The sequence below is a fragment of the Saccopteryx leptura genome, chromosome 2, assembly GCF_036850995.1.
Source record: "Saccopteryx leptura isolate mSacLep1 chromosome 2, mSacLep1_pri_phased_curated, whole genome shotgun sequence".
Classification (NCBI taxonomy): Eukaryota; Metazoa; Chordata; class Mammalia; order Chiroptera; family Emballonuridae; genus Saccopteryx; species Saccopteryx leptura.
The window spans coordinates 123,285,250-123,298,365 of record NC_089504.1 but is presented as its reverse complement, the minus strand read 5'-3'; the positions used below and the strand labels follow the sequence as shown (position 1 = coordinate 123,298,365).

Genomic DNA, 13,116 nt, shown 5'->3' with positions numbered 1-13,116 from the left:
TTCTTCATGTTCAGGTGAGAGAAAGTTCCTTTCACCTTTTCCAAGGCAAAGATGCTGGTATCATTATTCTACATAAATCTGGTTATAATGTAAGAACTAACATTTACACATCTGTTTATTTCCCCATTATAGACTCTGAAAATGATGAAATCTGTTGTCAAGAACAAATTTCAATTTGTCCGTCCTTTTCTCAACCCAGTCCCTAAGTTTGTGTGGAGCCATGACTACAGGTGCAAGGAAGCAGTGAACCATTAAAGCTAGCGTCACAGTTGAACTACACATAAAAAGCCAGCAGTCAGGCTTGGGCTGCTCAGCTTGTCTTGGGTCATTTCTAGAAACTGCATGAAGACATCCCGGATGCACTCCCACATGGGGTGGAATAGGAATTTGTAGTAGCTCTGTCTGCACAAATCGCAATGACAGGAGTTGGCTTTGTTCCAAAGGCACAAATGTGTAGAGAACCTGATCTAAAGCGTGGAAGAACTCCACTTGGAACTGAAGTATTTTGGAAGGAAACTGGCTTATGCCAAACTAAACTTGTTTATTCCTTTTTGAAACTTTAGCAGCAGAAATGTGCACTGCGCTATGGTCACTGGACGCGCAGATGAGGGACATGTCCTGACTGAAGTTAATGCAATAAATATTAGTTGCTTGAGATCCTTTTCTATTCCCTGGATAAAATGCTCTGATGAAGTAGCAAATATTCTTAGAAGGTCCCCTTTTTCAGATGTGGTTGCAATTCTCGTTCCCTACAGGTTAAGCGCAATGCAGCTCAGAGCGCCCTGCGGGCAGGAATGTCCACAGGGGCTTCGCAGTGCTGGCCAGGTCCACCAGCTGCACGTGGCTGTGTATGTGCCCAGGATAGCCAGGAGGGAGTTGTTATGTTCTGCCGATAGAAGTCGCGGGGGATCAAAATTTATCAAAAAGAATATTTATTTGAGGCTTGTTTGAGTTGTGGGAGGTCCTGTCTTAAGGACACCAGTCTCCAGAGCAAAGGTAAGGCAGAGGTTATATAGAGGAATGGTTGGCACAGGTTGCTGGTATCCAATCAGGCTTGTCCATCAGTCTGGCGATGTTCTCAAGAATGTTCCCAAATGTTCCTTTGTGACCTCTGGGATGGAATGTTCCTTTTGGCCTGAGGTTAGAATTTACAGAAACGATCATGATTCATGTGTAGTAAGTTATTTTTACAACTTGATTAAAACTGGCTTGGGACTAGACCATTGTGATTATGTTAGGGTCAGTTATTTTCGTTATTTTAACTGAAATGGACAGCTGCTGGGGACGGCTTTTAGCTTAGGACTAACAGTTACTATTGGGGCACAGGACACAAAAAATTTTAGGGTTATAGCCAGTTTCAAAAAGATGTACAATTGGTGGGGGTTGTGTATGAATATAAACACCTTAATCATAGAGTCCAAAACAACCACAAATCTATCTCCCTGCAATTTGACCATCCTGACCTCTCTAGTAAATTCTATTTTAGTAACAATTTTCTTTTTCAGGTCGTCCCAGATCATCATTTTGCTGGGAGGGGATTTTGGCTTTTTTCCCACCACCAACTAAAGCTCAATAGTTGCAGCGAATAACATTTCATCACTGCCAACTCCTCCTTCTAGAGATTTTTGTTTCTCTTTTTCTTTCAGTGGATTCGTGTTGTACACTCACAAATCATTTTTCATCCAACATGCAAAACGTCCGTGGTTCTGGTTGAAGCTGGGACAGAGCAGCCCACTGTCCAGGAGTGTTCCAGGGCAGGAGGATCCAGGTGCCACCCCTGGGGGTCCGCCGCTAGTCAGCGCCACAGATACAGCTCTGGGAGGCCCGGTGATGGGGTGCTGGGTGCCGCCAGGCCTGCTGGGAGGGAGCCACAGCTGGATGTCCTAAGTGCGTGCGTGCGCACACGTACACGTGCAGCCAATAGCCTTTCTCCTTCCGTTGGTCACTTTTAGCAGAGATTGTTTTTTAACTGTGACTAAGTTTTGGGGCATATATAAAAGAAATAAGTCATTACTCCAGTGAGTAAAATATGGAACCGGATTTCTCATTCTCACTGTGTGTTCTGTTGGCAATGGGGGAAGGTCACCTGAGGAACCACCCACATCCATGACCGCCAAAAGAAACGGCCCAGGAGCATCTGTCAGCCAGTGAATTTTTGCCACAACCTATCACTCCACCACCACCCTACTGACGCTATAAATTATCCCCCTCCCACCCCTCCACCCTCTGCAGGGAGAAGCTGCGCGACTTCCCTGGCCCCTGTCTTGCAGAACATTGAACCTTCCCTGGAGCACTCTAAATAAAGCTTTTGCTTGTCCACACTTGGTGGCTATGTCCTTCTTTCTTCCTCGGTGGAAAAGACCTTACATTTGTTCCTGAAACCTGGGAGGAGCTTGAGCCTGCAAGGGCCACTCCTGTCCCCTTCCCTTCTGAGGAAGACCAGGGACTTCCGATCTCCCACCCACTTCGGCAGGTGGTGCGGTAAGTCCCCTTCCTCTGGCCTCCCCTCAGTTCTTTCTGACTCTGAGACTCCCTGTCCCTATGCGTCAGGGACCTCCTACCCTTTCCAAGTGCATGTGTGCCCCTGGAAACATCCTGGACACTCCCACTCTGCCTGTCTGGTGGCCACAGATTGAGTTGCGGGATGCCAATTCTCACCCCAAGGCTGAGGGCGGCCATGGGGGCACAGGAATCTAAACCTGACTCAAAAACACCCCTAAGGTGCCTTATCTGGAATCTCTCAAACATAGATCCCTCCCTAAAGAAGAAGAAACTGGTCTTCTTCTCCACCGTGGCCTGGTCACAGTATCCACTGGCTAACCAGACCAGGTGGCCTCGTGAAGGGACTTTCGACTTTAACAACAGACAAAATAAATTTAGTGGTATAAGAAAAAGCAATATCTATTATAATAAATAGATATCAGTTTGGAAGAGAAATTCAGAATACTAGATCTTAAGATGTAATATAATTTAGACAAATAAAAATTCTTAGAAGAGTCAACCAAGTTGTAAGTAACATCAATTCTAATTTAGCTTTCCTATAATAACCAAGTAATTATTTAATTTAGAAATTGTCAGTAAGTCAATACATGTGGGCCAGCTGTGTTAGGCTTGCTGGTGGGGTTAATAGCTGCAAGCACTTTGCCTGATTGGTGTGTGAGCGTGTGGCTGTGTCACGTGTGTATGGCCTATATAAGGCTATGGGTGCTTGCCCTTGAGAGAGAAAAGGGAATTGTGGATGGCGGATTGCCTGCCCGCTGACACTGTGAGGGGCCATTCTTGCTCTTTGTTTGCCTGAAAAGCAGTTTCCCCCACCTGTGTGCTTGTCTGCAGTTGTGAGACTTTATTAATAAACACAATAGCCCAAAGTTTTCTGGCTCTGCAGTTTCTTTACCATCTTCCCAAATCCAGTATGAACCTGCCTGGCCTCAGCCACCAGCATTATAATACACATTGGCTTTTAATAGCAGATCATATATATGGTTTTAATCCACAATCAAATGACATCTGTTTTAACGTTAAAATGATTTTGAGAAACAGGTATTTTAAATAGAAGTATTTTTAAATGTGTTATCCTTCTGATATACAAAGTAAAACTTCCAAGAAATGTATTATATGAAATCATAGAGAGTAATACATGAAAGAGAACTTTGTGCCTATAGAGTCTTAATTTAGAGAAAGAGTAATGTAAACTAATGGATTGATCAGATCTATAATGCAAAATGGAAACTGGAAAGATGGTAGCAAAGAGAGTAAATCTAATAATCCAAGTAAGCTCATGAGACATTATCCAGCCCATTTGAGGTTTTAGGGTCATAGTGTTGTGGGATGAGTAGGAACCAGATGAAAATATCTCAATAGATATCTTACTCACTTAGAGGCAATATATACAGTTTTGCTTATAGCAGGTCATCTGGAAAAACAACTTATTTAAGCTGGAGGAGAATTTTGAATATTACATTATATTATGTAGCATGCCCAAATTAGATGTGTAACATTTTAGGGAATGAGAACCCTAAATATTTTCTATATAATGCATTATTATCTTCTGAAACACTCCAAGGATTTTTCTAACATTTAAATAAAATTCCTTAATTTTCTGTTATAAACCAACCATATATAAGGAACAATTTTTTTCTGGAGGATGAGTATATTCTGGTCCTTAATAACAGCCTCCACAAGGCAAGACAAACAATAGTTCATTTAGTCAAATATATTTTGCTGAGTTTGTAGTCCAGTCATCTTAATAAATTCTGGAATATACTAGTAAATAAAGTCTTATCCTCATGGAACTTATATTAAAGAGAAAGAAAAAAGAAAATTATACAAGTAAATATATAGTAGATAGTGATAAGTGCTATAAACAAAAGTAAAGTAAGGTAGTGGGACTTTTTTTTTTAAATGGAAGTATTTTAAATAGAATAGGGAAAACTTTTCCAAGATGCTTATATTTGAGCAAAAGCCCAAAGAAGTGTGAAATATATGATAAATGAATAAATACATAAATACCTAAGTATAAATAAATTATACCTCAATAAATAAACACATAAACAAATAAATGTTTTGTTTATAGTAAGGGGCAAGCAAAGTGTAAGATATACAAATTACATCACCATTTGTTTGACATATGTATATCCCAAAGATTTATATTCTCTAGGCAATCAAACTTAACTCTAGTGTCAGTCCTCTCAGTAGAGAATATTATCTTGTGTAAATTAGTAAAATTTTATGTGAAGTGAATTAACCTTTTTATATTTACTAATTGATGTATAATGAATCACTTATTAAAAATCTGTTACTCCCTAGTTATTTACAAATAAATTTTATTATAAATTACTATATTCTCACTGACATAAAAATCAGACAATTAGAAATGTTACCACTGGGAAGAATCTACCCAACTTCATTAAATAATATTTAAAGAGGTAATATAATTTTATAAATGATACAAAAGAAAAGTGCTTTGAAAAAATACTTTTATTTTATTTTTGACTTTAAAAATAATAATAGTAGTATTAGAGTACTTAACATTTTTTCAAATAAAAATAACATTCCTAAACTGCTGTGTCCTATAGAACGTACTTCAAGGTAGAAGAGGAACTACCATAAGAATTGCATGTTTCTTTGGATATTTTCGAGAGAATTGCATGGTCTTTCCTCACACATTCTATATCTTAAGTCAGTGTACATTTAACAACCTTCTATTTATTTATTTATTTATTTTACTTTTAAAAATTGATTTTAGTTTATTATGTTTACATAGATACTAGTGTTGCCCTAAATGTATCCCCCTCCCCTGTATTCCGCTCAACATCTCCCTTACCCCCTCCCGATAGCACCCTCCCCCTTCCTTTCAGCTTTATCCCATCCTATCATTCCCTTTCCCTCTGTTCTCTTTTCCTCTGGCCCCTTTGATCTCTCCTCTGTCTCAATTCCATTTTTCAGTTCACATTTGTCATTGGATTCTTCAAATGAGTGAGATCATATGATATTTTTCTTTTTCTGCCTGGCTTATTTCACTTAACATAATAGTTTCCATGTTCATCCATGTTGTCGCAAAAGGTAATATTTCCTTCTTTTTCATGGCCCCATAGTATTCCATTGTATATATGTACCACTGCTTTTTAATCCACCCATCCACTGACAGACACTTGGGCTGATTCCAGATCTTTGCTATTGTGAACAATGCTGCCATAAACATGGGGGTGCATTTCTCCTTTTGGAACAGTGCTATGGTGTTCTTAGGGTATATTCCTAAAAGTGGGATAGCTGGGTCAAAAGGCAGTTTGATTTTTAATTTTTTGAGGAATCTCCATACTGTTTTCTTTTTATTTTATTTTTTTGTATTTTTCTGAAGTTGAAAACAGGGAGACAGTCAGACAGACTCCCACGTGCACCTGACCGGGATCCATCTGAGGCGTCGCTCTGTTGCAACCAGAGCCATTCTAGTGCCTGAGGCAGAGGCCATAGAGCCATCCTCAGTGCCCGGGCCAACTTTGCTCCAATGGAGCCTTGGCTGTGGGAGGGTAAGAGAGAGATGGAGAGGAAGGAGAGGGGCAGGGGTGGAGAAGCAGATGGGCACTTCTCCTGTGTGCCCTGACTGGGAATCGAACCCGGGACTCCTGCACGCCAGGCCGATGCTCTACCACTGATCCATACTGTTTTCCATAGAGGCTGCACCAGTCTGCATTCCCACCAGCAGTGCAGGAGGGTTCCCTTTTCTCCACATCCTCGCCAGCACTTATTCTGTGTTGTTTTGAACAACCTTCCATTTATTATCTATTAACTTCTAATCTATATGTAGTTTGAATTAAAACATTTTTTTGCTCATTGTTTGTTTGAGACAATACTCTATATTTTGTTGGTTTTCCCAAGTCATTTTTCCAGTTAATTTTTTTCTTAATGCATTATTAGAGTAAATATTTTCAAATATTTTGAAAGCAAGTATACCTGTTAAAGTAATTTAGTGAAACCTAATCAGTGATTTATAGCTTTTTCAATAGGATAAAAAAAAGTTAAGATTTTTAAGAAGCAGTTTACCAAAACAATTGTTTCCTTTCAGAGTTTATGAAGAACTATTCTAAATCTTCTCAAATAGTAGGGCAGCAAAATGTCAAAACAAATTTTAACTTTCACCATATGTGTGACCTATTCAAATCCATGTGAATCAAGCTAAATATGCCAAATAAAGCTTAAATACTTAATACTGTTGTAGCAGAACAGCAAGAAACAGATGTCCTGACACACAATCAAGAGGAAAAATTATGGAGACTATTATGCTAAGTGAAATAAGCCAGGCAGAGAGAGAAAGATATCATATGACCTCACTCATATGAAGAATTTAATGAACAATGTGAACTGAGGAACAGAATAGAGGTAGAGGCAGGATCAAAGGGACCAGAGGCAAAGCAGTCAGAGGAAAAGGGGAGGAGAGGGTGGGATCAGAGAAGGGAAAGAGATTAGTGAAATTATATATACATATTAGGCCCTTATCTGAGCTGTTGTTTGAAAAAATCATTTCCCATTTAGTTGGCTTTCTGTTTATTTTGTTATCAGTTTCTCTTGCTGAGCAAAAACTTCTTAGTCTGATGTAGTCCCATTCATTAATTTTTGCCTTCACTTCTCTTGCCATTGGAGTCAAATTCATAAAATGCTCTTTAAAACCCAGGTCCCTGAGTTGAGTACCTATGTCTTCTTCTATGTACTTAATTGTTTCAGGTCTTATGTTTAGATCTTTGATCCATTTTGAGTTAATTTTTGTACAGGGGGAAAGACTGTAGTCCAGTTTCATTCTTTTGCATGTGGCTTTCCAGTTTTCCCAGCACCATTTATTGAAGAGGCTTTCTTTTCTCCATTGTGTGTTGTTGGCCCCTTTATCAAAAATTATTTGACTATATATATGTGGTTTTATTTCTGGACTTTCTATTCTGTTCCATTGGTCTGAGTGTCTATTTTTCTGCCAATACCATGCTGTTTTGATTGTCGTGGCCCTATAATAGAGTTTGAAGTCAGGTATTGAAATGCCCCCAGCTTCACTCTTTTTCTTTAGGATTGCTTTGGCTATTCGGGGTTTTTTATAGTTCCATATAAATCTGATGATTTTTTGCTCTATTTCTTTAAAAAATGTCATTGGAAGTTTGATGGGAATTGCATTAAATTTGTATATTGCTTTGGGTAATATAGCCATCTTGATTATATTTATTCTTCCTAGCCAAGAACAAGGTATATTCTTCCATCTCATTATATCTTTTTCGATTTCCCTTAACAATGGTTTATAGTTTTCATTATATAAGTCCTTTACATTCTTTGTTATGTTTATTCCTAAGTATTTTATTTTTTTTGTTGCAATCGTGAAGGGGATTATTCTTTTGAGTTCCTTCTCAGTTGTTTCATTGTTGGCATATAGAAAGGCTATTGACTTCTGTATGTTAATTTTGTATCCTGCGACCTTACTGTATTGGCTTATTGTTTCTAGTAGTCTTTTTGTGGATTCTTTGGGGTTTTCGATGTATAGGATCATATCATCTGCAAAAAGTGATACCTTTACTTCTTCTTTTCCGATATGGATGCTTTTTATTTCTTTGTCTTGTCTGATTGCTCTGGCTAGAACCTCTAGTACCACATTAAATAAGAGTGGAGAGAGTGGACAACCCTGTCTTGTTCCTGATTTAAGGGGGAAAGCCTTCAGTTTAGTGCCATTTAATATGATGTTAGCTGATGGTTTATCATATATGGCCTTTATCATGTTGAGATATTTTCCTTCTATACCCATTTTGTTGAGAGTCTTAAACATAAAATTGTGTTGTATTTTATCAAAAGCCTTTTCTGCGTCTATTGATAAGATCATGTGGTTTTTGTTCTTTGTTTTGTTGATATGGTGTATTACATTAACCGTTTTATGTATGTTGAACCATCCTTGAGATTCTGGGATGAATCCCACTTGATCATGATGTATTATTTTTTTAATATGTTGTTGTATTCGATTTGCTAGTAATTTGTTTAGTATTTTAGCATCTGTATTCATTAGAGATATTGGTCTGTAGTTTTCTTTTTTTGTGCCATCCTTGCCTGGTTTTGGTATGAGGGTTATGTTGGCCTCATAAAATGTGTTTGGAAGTATTGCTTCTTCTTCAATTTTTTGGAAGACTTTGAGTAGAATAGGAACCAATTCTTTTTTGAATGTTTGATAAAATTCGCTGGTATAGCCGTCGGGGCCTGGACTTTTATTTTTGGGGAGGTTTTTAATGTTTTTTTCTATTTCTTCTCTACTGATAGGTCTGTTTAGGCTTTCTGCTTCTTCTTGACTCAGTCTAGGAAGGTTGTATTTTTCTAGGAATTTATCCATTTCTTCTAGGTTGTTGAATTTAGTGGCATAAAGTTTTTCATAGTATTCTACAATAATTCTTTGTATATCTACGGTGTCCGTGGTGATTTCTCCTCTTTCATTTTGGATTTTGTTTATATGAGTTCTTTGTCTTTTTTCCTTGGTAAGTCTTGCCAAGGGTTTGTCAATTTTGTTGATCTTTTCAAAGAACCAGCTCCTTGTTCTATTAATTTTTTCTATAGCTTTTCTGTTCTCTAATTCATTTATTTCTGCTCTGATTTTTATTATCTCCTTTCTTCGGCTGGTTTTTGGTTGTCTTTGTTCTTCTTTTTCTAGTTCCTTAAGGTGGGAAGTTAAGTGGTTCACTTGGGCTCTCTCTTGTTTGTTCATATATGCCTGAAGTGATATGAACTTCCCTCTTATCACTGCTTTTGCTGCATCCCATAGATTCTGATATGTCGTATTGTCATTTTCATTAGTCTGCATATATCTTTTGATCTCTGCACTTATTTCTTCTTTGACCCATTCATTTTTTAAAAGTATGTTGTTTAGTTTCCACATTTTTGTGGGATTTTTTTCCTCTTTTTTGCAGTTGAATTCTAGTTTCAAGGCTTTATGATCAGAAAATATGCTTGGTACAACTTCAATTTTTCTGAATTTGCTGATGTTGTTTTTGTGGCCCAACATATGGTCAATTCTTGAGAATGATCCATGTACACTGGAGAAAAATGTATACTCAGTCACTTTGGGATGAAATGTCCTGTAGATGTCTATCATATCCAGGTGCTCTAGTGTTTTGTTTAAGGCCACTATGTCTTTGTTGATTCTCTGTTTGGATGACCGATCTAGAGCCATCAGCGGTGTATTGAGGTCTCCAAGTATGATTGTATTTTTGTCAGTTTTTGTTTTAAGATCAATAAGTAGCTGTCTTATATATTTTGGTGCTCCTTGGTTTGGTGCATATATATTAAGAATTGTTATGTCTTCTTGATTCAGTGTCCCCTTAGCCATTATGAAATGGCCATTTTTGTCTCTGAGTACTTTTCCTGTCTTGTAGTCAGCATTATCCGATATGAGTATTGCTACACCTGCTTTTTTTTGGATGTTATTTTCTTGGAGTATTGTTTTCCAGCCTTTCACTTTGAATTTGTTTTTATCCTTGTTACTTAGATGAGTTTCCTGTAGGCAGCATACAGTTGGATTTTCTTTTTTAATCCATTCTGCTACTCTGTGCCTTTTTATTGGTGAGTTTCATCCATTTACATTTAGTGTAATTATTGATACTTGTGAGTTCCCTATTGCCGTTTTATATCTTGCTTTCTGTTAGTTTTGTGTCTTGTTTGATCCTTCTCTTTTGTTTTTCTATCTTTTGTTTTTATTTGGTTGTATTCCATACATCTTTCCTCTGTTGCTATCTTTTTTATCTCATGTGCTTCTGTGGTGGTTTTTTCAATGGTGGTTACCTTTGAGTAATGAAAAGGGTCCCTACCCTGTTCATTGTAGTGAACTATTTTGTGAGTACTTTTGCACTCCATCGTCCTTTGCTACTGTTAATCTCCATCTTCTCCCCCTCTTTCTTTTTGTTGTTGTCACAGTTTAAATTTGGTTTTATTGTGTTCTTCTTGGAGCTTTTACTTGTGGCTCTGTTTTTTTTTGTTCTCTGTATCTGATTGGAGAACCCCCTTTAGTAATTCCTGGAGTGTAGGTTTTCTGATGATAAATTCCCTCATCTTTTCTGTATCTGTGAATGTTTTTATTTCTCCTTCATATTTGAAGGATAGCTTTGATGGGTATAGTATTCGTGGCTGAAAGTTCCTCTCTTTCAGGACTTTAAATATTGGGGTCCACTCTCTTCTAGCTTGTAGAGTTTCTGCTGAGAAATCTGATGATAATCTAATGGGCCTTCCTTTATATGTTGTATTCTTCTTTTCCCTGGCTGCCTTGAGAATTTTTTCTTTGCTGTTGGTTTGTGTCAATTTCATTATGATATGCCTTGGAGTAGGTTTGTTGGGGTTAAGAAAACTTGGAGTTCTGTTTGCTTCTTGAACTTGAGGCTTTAGTTCTTTCCACAGGCTTGGGAAGTTCTCATCTATTATTTGTTTGAGTATGTTCTCCATTCCATTTTCTCTCTCTTCTCCCTCTGATATACCTATTATTATTATGTTATTCTTTTTGATGGAGTCAGATAATTCTTGTAGGGCTATCTCATTTTTTTTAATTTTTGAGTCTCTTTCTTCTTCTCTCTGTTGTGCCTCAAGTTGCTTGTCTTCTATTTCACTAATCCTCTCTTCTATCTGACCTGTTCTATTAGCTAAGCTTGTTACTTTGTTTTTCAGCTCGTGAATTGAGTTTTTCATCTCTGTTTGATTTGTTTTTATAGTTTCAATTTCCTTGGACATATATTCTTTGTGTTCATTGAGTTGTTTTCTGAGCTCCCTAAATTGCCTTTCTGTGTTTTCTTGTATATCTCGGAGGATTTTTAGGATTTCTATCTTGAATACTCTGTCATTTAGCTCCAAGGTTTCCAATATATTAAATTTTTTCTCCATAGATTTTTCCTCATCTAGCTGTGTTACCTCTCTTTCTTTTGTATCCATGATATTCGATTTTCTCTTCCTTAATGGCATCTGAGGGTGGTTTTGTTGATAGTATTAATGAGATTTAATAAAGAATAAAAAGTTTAAAAAAAATAATAAAAAAAATAAAAAATCGAAAAGAGTTGTTTTTTTTTAAAAAAATTAATAATGAAATAAAGAAAAATAAAATAAAATAAAAATTAAAAAAAAAAGGAAATTATTCCCCCCCTCCTTTTTTCCTCTCCTCTCCTCTCCCCTCTTTCTTGAGAAAATCTTGTGGTGGACTGTGAATTATAACAAACAATGCCTGTGATGGAGGGCCTGAATTGGGGAAAAGTAATAAAGGGGCAAAAAAAAAAAAATAGAAATAAAAAAAAATAAAAAAAAAGAGCATATTGACCCACAAAAAGCAAATAAGGAAAAAATTTGGGTCAAGAATAAAATGATTTGCTTTTAGGTGTTGGTTGTCTAAGAGTTATGATGAGAGGATTAAGAGGAAAACGGAAAAATGGGGGGACAAATTAAAAAATTACTATTGTATTTAGTGGAACAAGAACTAGATAATATGGAGAGCCAGGGATGGGAGCACTGCTAGTGAGTTAAAAAGGTGAAGTAAAAACCCCCCAAAATGCCACAAACATAAATTTGAGTCCCAGATAAGATAATTTGTTTGTTATTGAGGTTTGAATGAGAGGAGATGTAAAGGAGAAAGGAAGAAACTAATATAGAGGGAGAAAAGAAAGAGAGAGAGAGAAAAAAAAGAGGGAACCACTAAAAGAAGAAAAAAGAAAGGAGAGAGAGAGAGAGAGAGTGAAGGGTTTTGGAGTGCAACCCTCATAGAGAGAAAGGAAGAGAAGAGAAAAGATAATGGGAGATGTAACACTTATGGGTAGTGTAGTTCAAGGAGAGGAGAGAGTAAGATCGGTAGAGAGTTAATCGGCCAAATTGGAGGAGGAAAAAAAAAGTATCAAGAATGAAGATAAGAGAAACAAACGAACAAATATAATAAAATGGGATAGGTTATAAATTCTGCAGATTATTCTTGATTTTGAGAGGTTATCTTCTTGCTTTTTCTTTTCTCTCCCTCTTCCTGGTCGGTGACTCTGTACCCCGGGTTTTGCCCCTTTGGCACGCTCACGTGGAGGTTTGCAGTTGATAAGTCTCTATGGCAATGTCATGTATTGTGCTTTAGTCTCGTTGGCAGTCGAAGCTCATTAGCATTTATAGGCTCCGACAGTGAGAGAGTCCGTGTTCCTGGAGCCTTTCTCCTAGTCTTTCCTTCCTCAATTAGTAGCCTGATAATCCAGCTATGGGGTTGCTGCTGCCTCTGCCTGGATAGTAAGAGGCTCAAAGAGCTGGCAACTCCCCACTCTATTTCCACTCAGCACAGGGCTCTGGGTAAGGCTCAGTCAGTCAGAGCTGCTAGCATAATCAGGCGGGCTTTCCGCCCACTCAAAGACCTCTGGCTCTGCCACTTTGTCCGGTAACACAAGCGGGCGCCCACTTCCGGGGCACTTGGAGGAAACTCTCACTCACTGGCTGCGCGTGCAGACCAGGATATCCGGCCAGCAGTCTCTCACTCTGAGTGAAACCCCCAACCGCAGGGAAAAGTTGCAGCGTTGGAATTGAGTCTCGCTCTGTCCCCGTGCGCTGCTTTTGCAAGGCGCTGGGGCGGCCCGAGATTCTGCTTTGGCCCACACAAAGGCCCCTGACTCT

At 37.9% G+C, this 13,116-nt stretch overlaps 1 pseudogene; it reads right to left on the bottom strand.

Annotated features, from left to right (window-relative positions):
* Positions 1–263: 263 nt before the first annotated feature.
* LOC136391509 (WD repeat domain phosphoinositide-interacting protein 3-like) overlaps positions 264–13,116 on the bottom strand; it is a 47,402-nt pseudogene continuing 34,549 nt past the window's right edge.